Source organism: Gracilinanus agilis, chromosome 6 (genome assembly GCF_016433145.1).
Source record: "Gracilinanus agilis isolate LMUSP501 chromosome 6, AgileGrace, whole genome shotgun sequence".
NCBI lineage: Eukaryota > Metazoa > Chordata > Mammalia > Didelphimorphia > Didelphidae > Gracilinanus > Gracilinanus agilis.
In genome coordinates, this window is record NC_058135.1 from 291831985 (window position 1) to 291847943 (window position 15959).

Here is a 15959-nt window from a genome sequence, read left to right on the forward strand (position 1 = left end):
GCGTTGTATAATGGGGAGCCCGAGTGGCGTTGCATAACGGGGAGCCCAAGTGGCATTGCGTAACGGGGAGCCCGAGTGGTGTTGCGTAAGTAGGTATTGAAATGTCGTTATGTAATTGTGTTGAAGCAGGAGTCACCATGGCTTCTCGGGTAATGTTAGAGTCGAGGTGCTTCAAGCAGGATGATTGCTTTGGAGGGGAACCACTGCATGGGGCATTAACAGCTAATAAGAGCTCATAAAGTGCCTACTGTGTGCCAGGTACTATGCTAAGCGCCTTTCGTAATTATTATCTCATTTGATTCTCACACGAAAGGCCTGGGAGATGGGGGCTATTATTATCATCTCCATTTTACACCTGAGGAAACTGAGGAAGAGAGACTGTTAATAAGTAATAATAGGGGGCAGCTGGGTAGCTCAGTGGATTGAGAGTCAGGCCTAGAGACGGGAGGTCCTGGGTTCAAATCCGGCCTCAGACACTTCCCAGCTGTGTGACCCTGGGCAAGTCACTTGACCCCCATGGCCCACCCTTATCCCTCTTCCACCCAGGAGCCGATACACAGAAGTTAAGGGTTAAAAAACAAACAAACAAACAAATAAATAAATAATAGCTAACATTTCTATAGCGCCTGCTATATGCCAGGCACTGGGTTAAGTGCTTTACAAACATTATCTCATTTGATCCTCACAACAGCCCTGGGAGGTAGGTGCTATTATTACCCCCATCTTGCAGTCAAAGAAACTGAGGCAGACAGAGCCTAAGCGATCTTTGCAGGGTTACACAGCCAGTGACGTCTCAGGGTGGGTTTGTGCCGTGCCTCTCCCCCAAGATAACCGTCCATAGCACTTTCTCACTGCTGTGGGCTCTCCGGAGGCTGTACGCTCTTGAACAAGATCTACAGGAAGGAAGACGGCGTAGCTGCGGCTGTTGCCCTCTGTGGGTGGCCTGAAACTGGGGCTTTCCCAGTTTCTCCCCGAGAGACCCTCGAGAAAAGGGGCGCTCACGCAATAGCTAGTGGACCCCTGACTTGTGGCCACCGTGTGCTGAAGAAGCAAAGATCCAGCAGAGAAAAGGACGGACAGAGTGCCAGTACCCAAGGCGGCAGGGAATGGCTGGGGAGTACAAGGTGCCCAGCATGCCAGATGGGTATCGGCTGCCAATGGAGCTGGGGTGGGGAAACCCCGGGGGTCCATGAGGGCTGCTCTCATTTGGCTCCCCTGGAGAGCCAGCGAGCCCAGGCTGGGGTAGCTCAGAGTCGAGGACCTCCAGCCAAGAGGGCACCATTCCCGCGGCCATGGATAATTGGGGGCAGGCAGAACTGCTGGATGGCCTGGACGGAGGGAAGCTGACCCAGCTGAATGGGAAGGGTCACCCCCCCCCCCGAGGGCCGCCTGCTGCCCAGGTGGGAGAGGGAATGAGAGACACTTGGTGGCATCCTGAGGCCGACCCACTGGAGGCAGCCAGTCAGTCAACACCAATTTATCAAGCACCTACTATGTGCTAGGTCCAGTCCTAAGTGCTGGATGCCAAGAAGGGGAGGCCCACAGTGGCTGCCCTCTAGGAGCACCCGTTCTGGTGGGTCAGACGACGTGCCAATAAATATACACACATAAGATCCATGCAGGGTAAGTGGGAGGTAACCTCAGAGGAAGGGGGACAGGGAAAGACCCCCTCCTGAAGGGGAGAGCCCAGCCGAGTCTTGAAGGAGGCTGGGAGGCTGAGAGGAGGACAAAGAACATTCCAGGCACAAGAAAGCGATGGGTTTGGGTCCCAGCTCAGACATTCCTTCCCTTTTGTAACCCCAGAGAATCAATTAATCCCTCCGAGCCTTCATTTTCCCCTCTGTAAAATGGAGGGGTTGGACTAAGTGAGCTCTAAAGGCCCTTCTAACCTTTACTGCTAAACGTGGTATAGTACTAATAGTAATCATCCTCATAGCTAGCATTTACAAAGCACTTTGAGAACTGCAAAGCCCTTTACAGACGTCATTTCACTGGATCCTTACACAAGGTGCTATTATGATCCTTGTTTTACTTATGGGGAAACTGAGACACAGAGAAGGTAAGTGACTTGTCCAAGGTCACACGGATAATAAGTGCCCTCCTCGTAATTTGAACTCAGGTCTTCCTGAATTCAGGTCCAGAGCTCTAATGGTGAAGTGTAGAAGTGAAAGGATAACAGTTTCCTCTGGAATGGAGCAGAGAGGGAGAATGAGCATCGGGGCCCAACGGGCCTAGCAGGAGGCAGCGTAAAGAGGGGCGCGTTTAATCTGATCTTTTAGAGCCAGCTATCCTTTCCTATTTATTCACACCAAGGCATTCTTCCCTCCGTAGTCCATCAGGATGCTTTTGTGTAATAAAAGTCACAAGTGTGACAGTTAAGGCTCGCAGGCTCCAGAGGAGAGCAAACCACAGTGGGGTCATTTCCAAACGTTGGCTGGGATCTACAAACATGCCCTCGTCCCGCTTCATGGGAGCCAAGTTTTCCCCGCCAAAAGCTCTATTCGGTGGAGTCAGGGCAGGGGGGAGAGGTGGAGAGCCTCAACAAGTCAGAGCAGGGAGGACACTGAGGAAGTAGGGGAAACTGAGGCCCAAGTTCATTCAATGAGCATTTAATTAATCTCCTATAATGGGCAAGACTCACCGTGCCAGGCACAGAAGGTAGAAAGACAAACACGAAACAGGGTCTGGTTCGGAGGAGCTTCACTCCCGTTGAGGGGCAACCACATAAAGATGGATGAGTCAAGACAAAATCAACACGGAAGTAAATAGAGGACTATGAACCGTTCCCAAGAGAAGAGTCGCTCCTTAACAACCACACGCACTCCAAATCACTAACAATAACATGATGGAGAGGCTGGCGGGGAGACATTATTGGCAGACCTGAAGATGGATCCAACTATTCTGTAAAGCACCTTGTTTTATGGAAATAGTCCCTAAAATGACGTGATCCCTAGATCCAGAGATTCCGCCGCCTCACGCCGCATACCCAAGAAGACCACCGACACCAAGAAGGTCACTGAAGCGTCTGTAGCGACCCTCTTTGTGGGAGCAAAGACCGGGAAACATCAAGGGGGAACTGTCTGAAGGAACAAGTCGTACATAAATGGAATGGAATGTGAGTGCTATAAGAAACCGAAATATGGAGAAGCATCAGAAGACTTACCTGGACCGATGCAAAGGGAAGTCAGCAGAGTTCAGAAACCGACATGTCTGTGCAGTGACCACAAAGATGCTAACTCAAAGGATGACCATCAGGAAACAATTGAATCCAAATCACAAAAAAAGAACAAAAAAAAAAAAAAAAAAAACTTGGGGCAGCTGGGTAGCTCAGTGGATGGAGAGTCAGGCCTAGAGACGGGAGGTCCTGGGTTCAAACCTGGCCTCAGACACTTCCCAGCTGTGTGACCCTGGGCAAGTCACTTGACCCCCATTGCCCACCCTGACCACTCTTCCACCTATAAGTCAATACACAGAAGTGAAGGGTTTAAAATAAAAAAAATAAAATAAAATAAAAAACCCACTTGGGGCCAAAGAAGAGACGTGAGAAGGCGCTTCCCATGCCATTCTGCAGAACTCGGGGGCCAGCAGGGTAGATCATTGCACGTAACATCAGATATTTTGTAATCTACTGATGGGTTTTGCTGATTTTTTTTCTCTTCTGCATCTTTTCATTAAAAACAATTCTAACTAGCAACAATTTGGAAATAGGTCTTGATCAATGGCACATGTTAAAACCAGTGGAAATACATACACGTCTGCCTGGAGGGGGAGGGGAAAGTCGGGGGCTGAAGGGGAAAGTAAGAGCATGAATTATGTAATCAAGTTAACTTTTCAAAAAAATAAATATGAATAAATGCTAAAAAAAATAAAACAATTCTGCATGTGCCGAGGTAGGAAGGTACAGTGCGAGTGGGCAGGGGAATGAAATGTTCTGGGAAACAGCTGAATGACCAGTTTGCCTAGACCGGAGACCGCCTGAGGCGGAGGAATGAGTCTAAGAAGATGAAAGAGAAAAGAATTTATTGAGATGGTGGGTTAAAACCCAAGACTGTGTAAGAGTCTGGAAAGAGAGAGGCTAACAGGGGTGACGCCAAAGTCTATGAAGTCAGAAAGGAAGACCCATTGAGAAGAGCCAGAAAGGAGGAGAGACTTGAACCAGGAAGGAGACCCTAATGCAATAGTCTAGATCAATGGATCACCCAATAAACATTTATTAAGAACCTACTGGGGGCAGCTGGGTGGCTCAGTGGATGGAGAGTCAGGCCTAGAGACGGGAGGTCCTGGGTTCCAATCTGGCCTCAGACACTTCCCAGCTGTGTGACCCTGGACAAGTCACTTAACCCCCATGGCCCACCCTGACCACTCTTCCACCTGTGAGCCAATACACAGAAGTTAAGGGTTTAAAAAAATTAAAAAAAAAAAACCTACTATGTGCCAGGATACAAAAGAGGCAAAAGACAGTCCCTACCCTCCAGGAACTTACAGCCTAATGTGGGGGAGAACAAGTTAAGATATGAGAAGCAACCTATAGGATAGAGGATAAATACATAATAATTAACAAAAGGAAGTCACTGGAATTAAGAAGCGATGTGGAAGGTTTCCTATAGAAAGCAGGACTTTAGTTGGGACCTAAAAGAAGCCAGGGAGGAGGACAGAGAGTCCTGAGTGTGAGGAGAGCATGGGGACGAGGCCAAAGGAGAGAAGGGAATTCCTATTTTAGGTCTGGACGTCGAAGCAGAGTGGGTGGTTGTTTAGATCTAAAGAGGAAAGAGTGAGCAGTCAAGGATGACACCTAGGCTGGTGACTGGGAAGATGGCAGTGCCCTTAACAGTAATAGCAAGCTTGGGGGAAGCTACGTAGCTGAGTGGATGGAGAGCCAGGCTTGGAGTTGAAAGGTTCTGGGTTCAAATCTGACCTCAGACACTTCCTAGCTATGTGACCCTGGGCAAGTCACCTAGCCCCCATTGTCTACCCTTCCTGCTCTTCTGCCTCAGAACCAATACACAACAATCGATTCTGAGATGGAAAGTAAGGGTTAAAAAACAACCAGCAGTAGCAAGCTTGGAAGAGGTGAGTTTGCGGGGAACATCATGGGTTCCGTTTCATATATTTTTAGTTCAAGATATCCCCATTTTGAGACCTAACAGGCCACGGTTTATGGCTGGAGGCCAGAAGAGAAATCCAGGCTGGATAAGTAGATTTGAGAGTTATCAGCAGAGAGATGAGCCTGCTGGTAGAGTAGGAGAGAAGAGAGCCTCGGGGGACACCAGTGGTTCACTGGCACATCCTAAGAGAAGATCCCGAAAGGGCACTGAGGAGGACTTCTGGTACAGCTAAGGGGAGAGTGTGGAAGGGTGGGCGCCGGGCAGAAGTGAGGCTCCTGGTGGGCCAAATAGAAATCTTCCCTTGGGCTTTGAAGTCTCTTCACGGTACGCTCACTACCTGCCTATGTCCCTTCCTGCACTTTACTCTCTTCACACACTCTACAATCAAGACACTTACCTCCTTCCGGACCTTCCCTCAGGACACTCCGTCTCCCAGCTCCTTCCCAAGCCAATGAGACATTAATGAAGCACCTGCTGGAGCAGCTAGGTGGCACATTGGACAGAGTGCCGGGCCTGAAGTCAGGAGGACCTGGGTTCAAATCTGACCTTAGACACTTCCCGGTAGTGTGAGCCTGGACAAATCACTCACTCCTGATCGCCCTTCTGTCTTAGAGCTGTTACTAGCTGTGACGCTCCATGAGGAGAAGGCACTCAAAGTGTCAAAGCCTGGAGAGTTCTGGCTTCGAACGACAGCTCTTTCCTTTAATATGAAGTCTAGGGGATGAAGCTTTCTGGTTCTCCTACTGATTGCTCTTCATTAGTGGAGGAAGCAGGACCCTGAGATTTCTAGCCCTTCCCACAGGGACCACACAGAGCCGATAACAAAGAAGCTCCATTTAACCAAGTCGATAGCAAAACGGAAAATGGGAGACTGTGGACCAGACGAGACAGGGCGAAGGGGTTCCCCCATCGGAGAGAAGAATCTTCTGCCTCACTCAAGGGGAAACATTCCCCTGGAGGCCTCTCGTGTAGCAAGAGGGAGAGGCGGGGCATCATGGAGGCTCCTCTCGTGTCATCGTCTTCTTCCTGGAGTCTTTTCCTCCACCAACAAGCGGGGAGGTTGGCATCATCTAATCTCTCTCGAAACTGGCAGCCAGAAGCCCCCAAAGATGCTGAAGAGACTGGGGCTCTCCTCTCTCCCAATACTGCCCACTCTGCCATACCCCATTGATTTCCACCAATGAGGAAAGAGCCCCATCCCAATGGGCTTTGGGGCTCAGGTGACGTACATGCGTGTATACAGACACACACATATACTGCACATGTGTGTGTACAAATACATGTATTAGTAGTGTGTGTGTGTGTGTGTGTGTGTATGTGTGTTATTGCAAGGTGATGGAGTTCATTTTCCTCTTGGGTCCTGTGGATCAGTATCTGATCTGCTCTAGGCTTCCCGGATATTTTAGCTCCAGCTACATCCTGTTTCCCAAACCTCTATGTAACCCGTCAGTGGTTCTTCCTTAGTTACACTCCCTAAGAAATAAATATAACCCCAAGTTCTTTAGTTCAGGTGGAAATTCCCATCACCTGTACCTCCCCGAGTGGTGGCTCTTTGTGGTGGCCAATGAGCATCGTCTCTCTTGGCCTGATTAAAGACATGGTCTATTGTAACTTCTTTGGTCGTTCTGTGTCTTTTCAGTATAGAATAAGGCACAAAAGGTAAGTTGGGCCAATTTGTGAGGTGTTTCAAACGCCGGAGAGCTTACATTGGATCTGGAAGGTACCTGGGAGCCACTGGAGTTTACTGAGCAGGAGAGAGACCCAGCCAGATCTGTACCTTGGAAATGTCCCAAGTTGTTGTGTGGAGGTTGGACTGTAGAGAAGAGAAATCAGGAAGAAGGCCAACGAGAAGGTCTGAGGCTCATCTCCTGCAGGAGGCCCTCGTCACCGAGCCCAGCCTCTCTCCGAGACGAGCTTCCAGGACGTTACCTACAGGACACATCCTGCGCCCGGGTGTCTACTTTCGAGCTCTCTCCCATCAGACTGTGAGCTCCCTGAGGGCAAGGACTATGGTTTCGGCTTGCTTCCAATCTGCGGTACGAAGCCTGCAGAGGGCTTGTTGTCTCGGTCATGTCTCAGCCCAGAATGGCTCTGCGTGACGCCCTTTGGGTCCTTCTAGGCAGAGATTCTTCCCTTCTCTTCTCAGCGCAGAGTAGCTTCTGTTTTCCTCCACTTCTACCAGCCTGACACACACAACTGAACCACAGGATGAAGGAACAGACTAAGATGGTTCATGAACATTTCCGAAGATGGCGGACAAAGCGAACCAGCATCTCTCTGGAGTGATTTCTCTGTTAGGCCAGAAAAGCTTCCCCAAAGCCAAATCACTAAACAAAGGGGGCTCCCCGGGCTCTCGGGGCTCTCCGGGCAGGGCTCGCCTTCCTACCTAGTGGGGCTTCAAGGGCATCGGCAGTCGGTCTTTATGGGCACGTCTTACCTTTGCAATTTGTTCTTAGTTTGTCCCAACCATTGAAATACCAGTAAAAAGAGGGCAGCAAAAACCATGAAAGCAAACAGCAGGTCAGTTGACAAAGTGATGGCATGCGAACCATCCTGGCCTTCCTCCAGAGTAAATTACTTGGGTTCAAACTTTGTTTTGTTTTGTTTCACCCTTAGTTTCTGTCTCAATAACAGAAGGGCGAGGGCGAGGCAAATGGAGTTACCGGATTTACCCAGAGTCACAGAGCTGGGACGTGTCTGAGGCTGGATTTGAACCCAGGACCTCCCGTCTCTCGGCCTGGCTCTCCATCCACTGAGCCACCCGGCTGCCGCCCGTGTGCCGGCTTTGGGCGATTCGACGCTTCCTGGATCCAGCTCCGCCACAGCTTCTCATCGTCTTTCCGGGGACCAGCCTTTCTCTGGAGAGCTCAGGACCTCGTTAATGAACACTGAGCAGGTCAGGGCCGCACCAGAACTTCCAGGAAGCCTGACCCGCATCTCCTTGTGGCTGCCTTTGAGTGTTTGGGGCCAAGCTTGTGGCAATGGAGCCGCCGAACAGTTGTGGCCAGCATAATCACAGGGGAAAGGATATGCCTTTCCTTTTCGGGTGGAAAACTCTGCTTTCTCTTGTGAAGTGTCAGGAGGGGCAGCCTTGCTGGGCCCAGATCTCCCCGCGGGCCTCAACTTCTCTCCCTGACCTCCAGCCATCTGCTGTCTCTTCTTATGACTGTGTCCTTTACTGAGGACTCGGAAGGCTCTGAACGGCTGGGAGCTGACTACAATGAGAGCTCGCCATCGCTGAAGCTGTAGCTGGGACAGGCATGGGCAATAGAGAGAAGCTTCCCACGGGGGGAAGGGAAGGGAGAGAATCTGGGCCACAAAAACGTCGGAGGACGATTGCCAAAAGTTATGGCAACGCGTTATTTTATTTTATTATTTTTTATTTCTTTTGTTTGTTTTTGTTTATTTTGAATATTTCCCATAGTTCCATGTTGCCTGTTCTTTCCCCCCGCCCCGAAGCCATCAACACATCATTTTAAAAATGTGAAATTTCATTTAAAATTTAAAAAAACTCTCCCTGGTCTCCAGGCTCCTGCGACATTCTCATAAGCCACAGAGACGATTCCCCTCTTCACTGGGTCATTCGGCTGCTCGCTCGGTTCCAGATTTGGACAAGCTGGAGAGGGTCCATGGAGGGAAGGGCCCGAGATGAGGAGGATGGGAGAGACTTCTGGCCCCAAAGAGGGCTCCGCTGGAGGTTTCCATTTCCTCCTCTAAGCGGGGCTGATCCCTCACGTGGCCCTCTCTGGAGGTGTTCCTAAAGGACTTTGCCATCTGAAAGGGCTGGAGAGGTGATGAGCCTTTGGACTCTGGGATTCGTCCCAGAGACTCTCCCACCCAGACGCCTTTGGAGGAGAGCCAGGTGGCAGTGGTCCATCCGGCCAGACAAGGTGTGTAAGGAGGAGAAGAGAACAGGCTCCTCGGGCTGAGTGTTTTATCTTCCTCCACGCTCTGGAGGACGCCCGGGGCTTGGAAGGACAGTCGGAGGCAGCTGGGCCACCTTTGAGGCTCCCTGCCATGGGGCAGGTTCAGGATGGCACCTTGGAGCCTCCCCAGGGAGCAGAGCCATCCTGCTCACGGGCAGCTGAGCCACGATTCCATCAGTCAATAAACATTTATTAAGGGGGCGGCTGGGTCGCTCAGTGGATGGAGAGCCAGGCCTAGAGACGGGAGGTCCTGGGTTCAAATCTGGCCTCAGACACTTCCCAGCTGGGTGACCCTGGGCAAGTCACTTGACCCCCATGGCCCACCCTTACCACTCTTCCACCAAGGAGCCAATACACAGTACTGACTCCAAGACGGAAGGTGAGGGGTTAAAAAAATACATAAATAAAATAAAATAAACATTTATTAAATGTCTGCTGTGTGCCGGGTCCAGTGCCAAACTCTGGGGGTGCAGAGACAGACACAAGACGGAACCTGCCCTCAAGGAGAATTCAGTCTAAGGAGGGACGATGAAAAGGGAAGTTTCCTGGCAGCGGGGCCAGCCATGAGGCGGTGAATTCTCGAGGGCCCCTAACCCTTCTCCCCAAATGGTGGGGGATCTGGAAGGAGCCTTCCAAGGTCCCCCTCTGCCCTCTCCAGTCAGAGGGAGGGGCTGTAGGGCTGGGGGCTGCCCAGGAGGTGGCAGTCTCCGAGCGCTCTTGGGGGAGGAGACCCCTGGCGAAACGCAGGGCAGATGAAGAGCCGGACTGTCAGAACCCGGCACAACTCCACTAGTCACCCCCACCGATAGCTGGTCGTCAGCATTTGGCAGCTGGCAAAGCCTCTCCATGACGATGAGGACGGTGCGGCACTTCGGAGAACGGTGCCAACAAGTGGTCCTAGTGAAGGCTCAGAGAGGGTGGCGCTTCTGCCTGTGGTCGGACAGCCAGCATACGGGGGAGGTATCAGGGCTGTCATTGGAAGGGGCAGCTGGGTAGCTCAGTGGATGGAGAGCCAGGCCTAGTGACGGGAGGTCCTGGGTTCAAAGCCGGCCTCAGACACTTCCCAGCTGTGTGACCCTGGGCAAGTCACTTGACCCCCATTGCCCACCCTGACCGCTCTTCTGCCTTGGAGCCAATACACAGAAGTTAAGGGTTTAAAAAAAAAAAAAAAAAGGTCATTGGAGTCGAGGAGCCAGGCAGAGCCCGGCTCTACTGTCTGTGACCGGTGTGACCTTGGACAAGTCACTGAACTCTAAGAGATTCCATCTTCTGACCTGGAAAATAAAAGAGTTAGACTAGATGACTCAAAGGTCCTCCCAACGTTGTATCGGTAGTCCTGCCATCCTACCTCAGGCCAGATTTGGGCCCGGATCTATTCCTTCGGACAGGTATACCCACTGTCCAGAGGCTCTGCCCCTTGGTTAGGACCAGCCAGCCCTGGTGTTCCCTCTGGCCTCTGGGCTCTGCCATGTGCCCCTGCCCAGCCTTTGCAACAGCAGGAAACTAGCCCTTCCCCTCCCCCCTTTTTTAATTGAAAGATATTTTATTTTCCCAATTACACGTAATAATAATTTTCGACATCGTTTTCTGAAGTTCCCAGCCGTCTCCCCCCTCCTGGCCTTCTCGCTGCTCAGAGACGGAGCGCAGTTTGATCTGGGCCAGACGGACATCACAAGAGCACATTCGTTCAGAACCGTCACCCGCTCGGACGGGCATCCCTCCCACGCCAGCGGCCCTTTCTCTGGACGGACGGGGTTGGCATTGCCGGGCACGGGTCCTCCCAGATGGCCCCCGACCCCCGCGAGGCTGAGAGGAGCCAAGTTTTCACGGCTGACCGTCGTACAGTATCGCTGTTGTGGTGGGTGATGGCCTCCCAGTTCTGCATCAGTTCTCGCCCATCTTTCCAGCTTCTCCTGTGCATCGTTCCTTACAGCACGACGGCGTTCCGTCTCCATCTTGTTCGGCCATTCCCCAGCGGACGGGCGTCCCCTCCATCTCCAATTCTTTGCCACCATAAAGAGCTGCTCTAAACATTTTTGTGCCAAGTAGGTTCTTTCCTCCTTTTATGACTCTTTAGGGTAGACACCCAGCAGGGGCGTTCCTGGATCCAAGGGGATGCTGGGTTGGGGGGGCCTTGGGGCCTCGCTCCGAAATGCCCCCAGAAAGGGTGGGTGCATTGGTGTCCCGTCCAACCCTTAACCCTTCGCTGCCCTATTGGCCCCTCTGCCAGGCGTGAGGTGGTGCTGCAGAGTTGTTTTCATTTGCATTTCTCTAATGGGGAGGGATTTAGAAGACCTTTTCATGGCATTATTGCTAGCTGTGACTTCTTCCTCTGAAAACTGCTCTTTCCTAGCCTCTGGCCATTGAAAACGGCCCACTTTGGAGAAGAGGTCGGAGCTGCCAGGCCCGGAGCCGTCGGGCACCTTCTCCTGCCTCTTATTTGGCTTCTCTCCAGGTGGCGAGGATGGAGTTCTGTCACATGCCGAGTTCACGTGACAGGGTGGCAGCTTCAGAGTTGTGGGTGTCTCAGAGAAGACCAAAGGGTGGCCTCCCTCCACGCCGTCCCCAGGGTGGGTCAGCCCCCTCCAGCTCTCCCCTGGGAACTCTCCTGGGCTGGGCACCTCTCCACGAGACGATGCCCGGGAGCAACGGGTCAGGTAAGTGGAAGGAGGATGCCAACCTGGGGGGCTGTGGGGATGGGGGGCATCCGAGGATCCCCAGGCCCAAGCGAGGGGGTCATGTGGGCAAGGCAGTCGCAGTGGGTACCAGCTGGGCATGGAGGGCGGAGAGAAGGAAAGATGCGCCTGGCTGCTCCACCCACTCGTAACCCAATCTCTCTCCTGTCTATCCTCAGCAGCTGCACAGAGAAATCTTCCTCCTTTGTTTTGGCTTCTAACAGGTGTGGGGTGGGGGGGCCGAGGAGTGGGGTGCAGCCTCCTGGGAGGGCGCCAGAGCCTCCCTCTCCCTCTCTGATCCCTGCAGCCCCACGATCCCATCCCAGAGCCCCAACCTCCACGGGTGGATGCGTCTGACAGCAGAACCAGACCTCTCGAAGGTGGACAGAAAGCTTTCGTCATAATGACCCTGCGAGGCTGCTGCGAGAGCCATTAGCCCATCTGCCCTAAGAGGAGACTGAGGCACAGACAAGGTAAGAGACCTCCCCAAAGTCTCCCAGCTAATGCTCCCTTCCGCTGAAAAAAGGGCTGAGAGCCTGCTGGGTAGTACTGGATAGTCCCGGGGACTCTCCAGGGTGCCAAGGACCCAAAGTCAAAAAATGGAACCACCCCTGCCTGCTGCCAAGGGCCTTCCCGTCTACTGGGGGGGGACGGCCCAAGCAGACCCAACGGATTCAAAAATAAGACGAGGGCATTCCAAGGAGGAGAAAGTGTTGACAACCGAGGCACGAGGAAAGGTCTCACCCAGGGGATGGCACCGGAGCTGGGGCTGGATCCCGAGAGTCGAGGACGAAGAAGGAATCCATTTCTGGCATGGGGAGCCCAAAGGCGAAGGTGGGAGCTGGAGGGTCGTAGGGAAGGAGTAGTCGCCGAGCCCGTCGGTCCAAAAAGAAGGGAGGAAACGGGCCACGAAAGTCAACGGCCCCCCTGGAGGGCTTTGACCAGCCGCCGGGCTTCAGGCTTCGGGATTTTATCCAAGAGACAGCCAGAATTCATAAAGGTGTTTGAGCGTCAGACCCAGATGGAGAGAGGCCGACCCACCTGGGCATCTCCGTGGAGGCTGGAGCAGAGAGTCCCTGAGAAGGCTGTGGTCATAGCTCGGGGGGTGGGGATGGGGGCCTGAACTCAAGGACAAGCCGTGTGAGTGGACAGGGGGGCACGGAAGCCATGACAAGGGAGTCGAGATTTGGTGACCGATTGGATACGGAGGTTAGTGAGGGGAAGAAGATGGTGCCCAGGCTGGGCAATGGGGAAGAAGGTGGTGCCATAGCTGGGCGCCTGGAAAGAAGATGGTGCCTAGGCTGGGCGATTGGGAAGAAGATGGTGCCTAGGCTGGGCGATGGGGAAGAAGGTGGTGCCTAGGCTGGGCGATGGGGAAGAAGATGGTGCCCAGGCTGAGCGACAGGGAAGAAGGTGGTGCACAGGCTGGGCAACAGGGAAGAAAATGAAGAAGATGGTGCCTAGGCTGGGCGACGGGGAAGAAGATGGTGCCTAGGCTGGGCGATGGGGAAGAAGATGGTGCCCAGGCTGAGTGACAGGGAAGAAGGTGGTGCACAGGCTGGGCAACAGGGAAGAAAATGGTGCCACAGCTGGGTACCTGGAAAGAAGATAGTGCCCGGGCTGAGTGACAGGAAAAAAGATGGTGCCATGGCTGGGTGCCTGGGAAGGTGGTACCAAGGCTGGGCACCTGGAAAGAAGATGGTGCCCAGGCTGGGCGATGGGGAAGAAGGTGGTGCCAAGGCTGGGTGCCTGGGAAGAAGGTGATGCCATGGCTGGGTGCCTGGGAAGAAGGTAGTGCCAAGGCTGGGCACCTGGAAAGAAGATGGTGCCCAGCTGGGTGACGGGGAAGAAGGTGGTGCCCTCAACAGAAGAGGGACGTTTAGAAGAAGAGGATTTGAGGAAAAATCAATCGTTTGGGGATGCCCAGGGAGGTCCGGCTGGAGATGGCTGGCAGGGAGGAGATTTTCTGGCTCTGGAGGAGTTGTAACCATATCTTCTGTTTACCAGGGGAGGATTCTAGAGGGGCGGGAGTGAAACCCAGTTGTATTTCCTGGCTCCGGTTTCGGATCCTGGCATCTGCCCACCAAGGATCTGTAATGGAGCCGGTGAGCAGTTGTGTCCTCAGACGTGATTCTGTGCAGAGCTGCTCACAAATGCCCATCTTGGATCCACGGCGAGGCTCTCCATAAAGAAAGAGAGAAAACGGCCACCAAATGGGGAGCTTGAAGGACAAAAGGCCAACCGTGCAGACAGGGAAGTCCTGGGTTCCAATCTGGCCCCAGAGGCTCGCTAGCTGAGCCACCCTGAACGAGTCCCTATTTTTAAAAATCTCAGCGGATGGCTGCACGTGAGGGACAGCCACCATAAGGCAGGTTTCTCTTCCACTCGCTTCTTCCATCTCCCAGGATCCGATTCTGAGTAATCTACCCCCAACCATGTGCAGAGAGTCCTGGGGGCTGGTGAGGTCACTGGGAGAAGGATGGCGGCTGGCCAGAGAGGGAGGAACGTCTCTGGGAGAAGAGCTGGTTTGGAACCCAGGACCCCCGAGTCTCCTTTTGATTGTGCTTAGAGGCAGCAGGGGCTGACCAGGGAGAGGCCGGCCACTGTGACTTGGGGCGTCCTCACTCGCCAGGAGGGGGCTGTCTCTGGCTTTCTAATCCTGACCAGAGGAACCAGGAGGCCAGCAGTCAGAGAAGGCTTCCTGGAGGCGGAGGGATTTTAGGTGAGCCTTGAAGGAAGCTAAGGAGGTCGGTTTCCCACCTGCCCAGTCCATGGGGAGCCAGAATAATGTCTAAAGCGCTGGCCCCACCCCATCGTGGCCCTCTTCACTCCAACACCTCCCTGTTCCCTCTAGGAAAAATAGGGGTGCCTGTGCTTGGCATTCAGGGCCCTCCTTGGAGAAGAAGCTCCTGGAGGCCAGGCTGTCCTTTGCGGTCCCAAGTGGACAATCATCTTGATTTGAACTTAAAACTGTGTTTTGTTCCCTCCTCTGGGCTTGGGCCGAGCCTGGGCCTGCCCTGAGTGTGAGTGCGGGATTGGCTGTGGGAGGGGGGCCACCTGGACAGGTAGGAGCGCTTGTCCTCAGGGAAATAGGGAGCCAGAGATGTCTGGGAGGAAAAGTCTTTACTGTCAGGGAAGTGGGGGGCCTCTAGGGATGCCCTAGTGGGGTCCGAGCCCTAAATGGGGCCCAGCATGGGCGGCTCCTTCCCTGTCGGTCTCCACGGAGCGCTTCAGGGCCCCAGAGGCCGGCGGGCTGAGGAGGGTCTGTCTGGCCTTGGCTCAGCCCGCCTGGGGGGCGCCTGGCACTGGGAGGACCCCAGGGAGGGCGGCTGTGATGTAAGAGAGCCCAGGCTGGCCCGGCCCAGGCGTTCCTGTGACCAGGGCAACAGCCTGGCAGCCGGCCCAGACCTCTGACACCAGGCGCCCAGGCCTGGGGGAGGGAACACGGTGCAAGCAGTGCCAGGAGCCTGGAGCCCGGCCAGGGCAGGCCTCACTGGGGACTCGGGGTAGTGTAGACCCCGCTGGGGGCCCCGGGCAGTGTAGACCCACTGGGGGGGGCCGGTGCATAACTCACTGGGGACCCTGAGCATTGTAGACTCCGCTGGGGGGGCCAGTGTAGACCCCGCTGGGGGGGCCAGTGTAGACCCCGCTGGGGGCCCCGGGCAGTGTAGACCCCGCTGGGGGGGCCTCAGCCCAGCCCGGACCTATCCTGGCAGACCAGGCCCAGCCGGCCCAGGAGGAATGGCCTGAGGGTGGGGGAGGTGCGGGGCAGCCCGGGTCTTCCTCTCCGGCCTGAGGGGAGAGGCGGGTCCCGCCTCCCGGGGCTGGGCTGGGCCGGGGCCGGCGGGCAGGCCAACAGCAGGATTTCATAAGCAGCCCAGAAGGCCGGTGGTGGCGGCCAGAGCTGGCCGCGCCCAGGGAAGCCGCCTGCAGGTACGGCCCCTCCGAGCTCCCCTCCCCCAGGGGCCCGGGCGGGAGGGGGAGGGGAGGGGAGGGGGAGGGGCTCTGGTTCTCGGCCGCCCCCAGCCCCGTCCTAGCCCCGCAGAGCCCGGAGGCGCCGCTCTCCGTCTCCGTCTCCATCTCCATCCCTCTCGCCGCCTCCTCTCACGTGGCTCGGCCCCAGCTGGAGGCGGAGGATGTCGGGGAAGGGAAGTGAGAAAAGGAACTCGGCTCGGGGCCGTGACGCGGGGAGAGGAGAGCCTGAGGGGGAGGGGGGAGCCGGCGGGGGGAGGGGGGCGATGGGGGCGGGGTTC

The 15959-nt window shown here is 54.6% G+C and overlaps 1 protein-coding gene across 1 annotated transcript in view; it reads left to right on the forward strand.

The window, feature by feature from the left end:
- Positions 1-11639: 11639 nt before the first annotated feature.
- The window catches only part of ALDH3B1 (aldehyde dehydrogenase 3 family member B1), a 31630-nt gene continuing 27310 nt past the window's right edge, over positions 11640-15959 (forward strand). The window contains exons 1-2 of the mRNA XM_044680375.1: positions 11640-11688; positions 12014-12179. The gene's annotated coding sequence lies outside the window, so the exon portion shown is untranslated. The remainder of the gene's footprint in view (positions 11689-12013; positions 12180-15959) is intronic.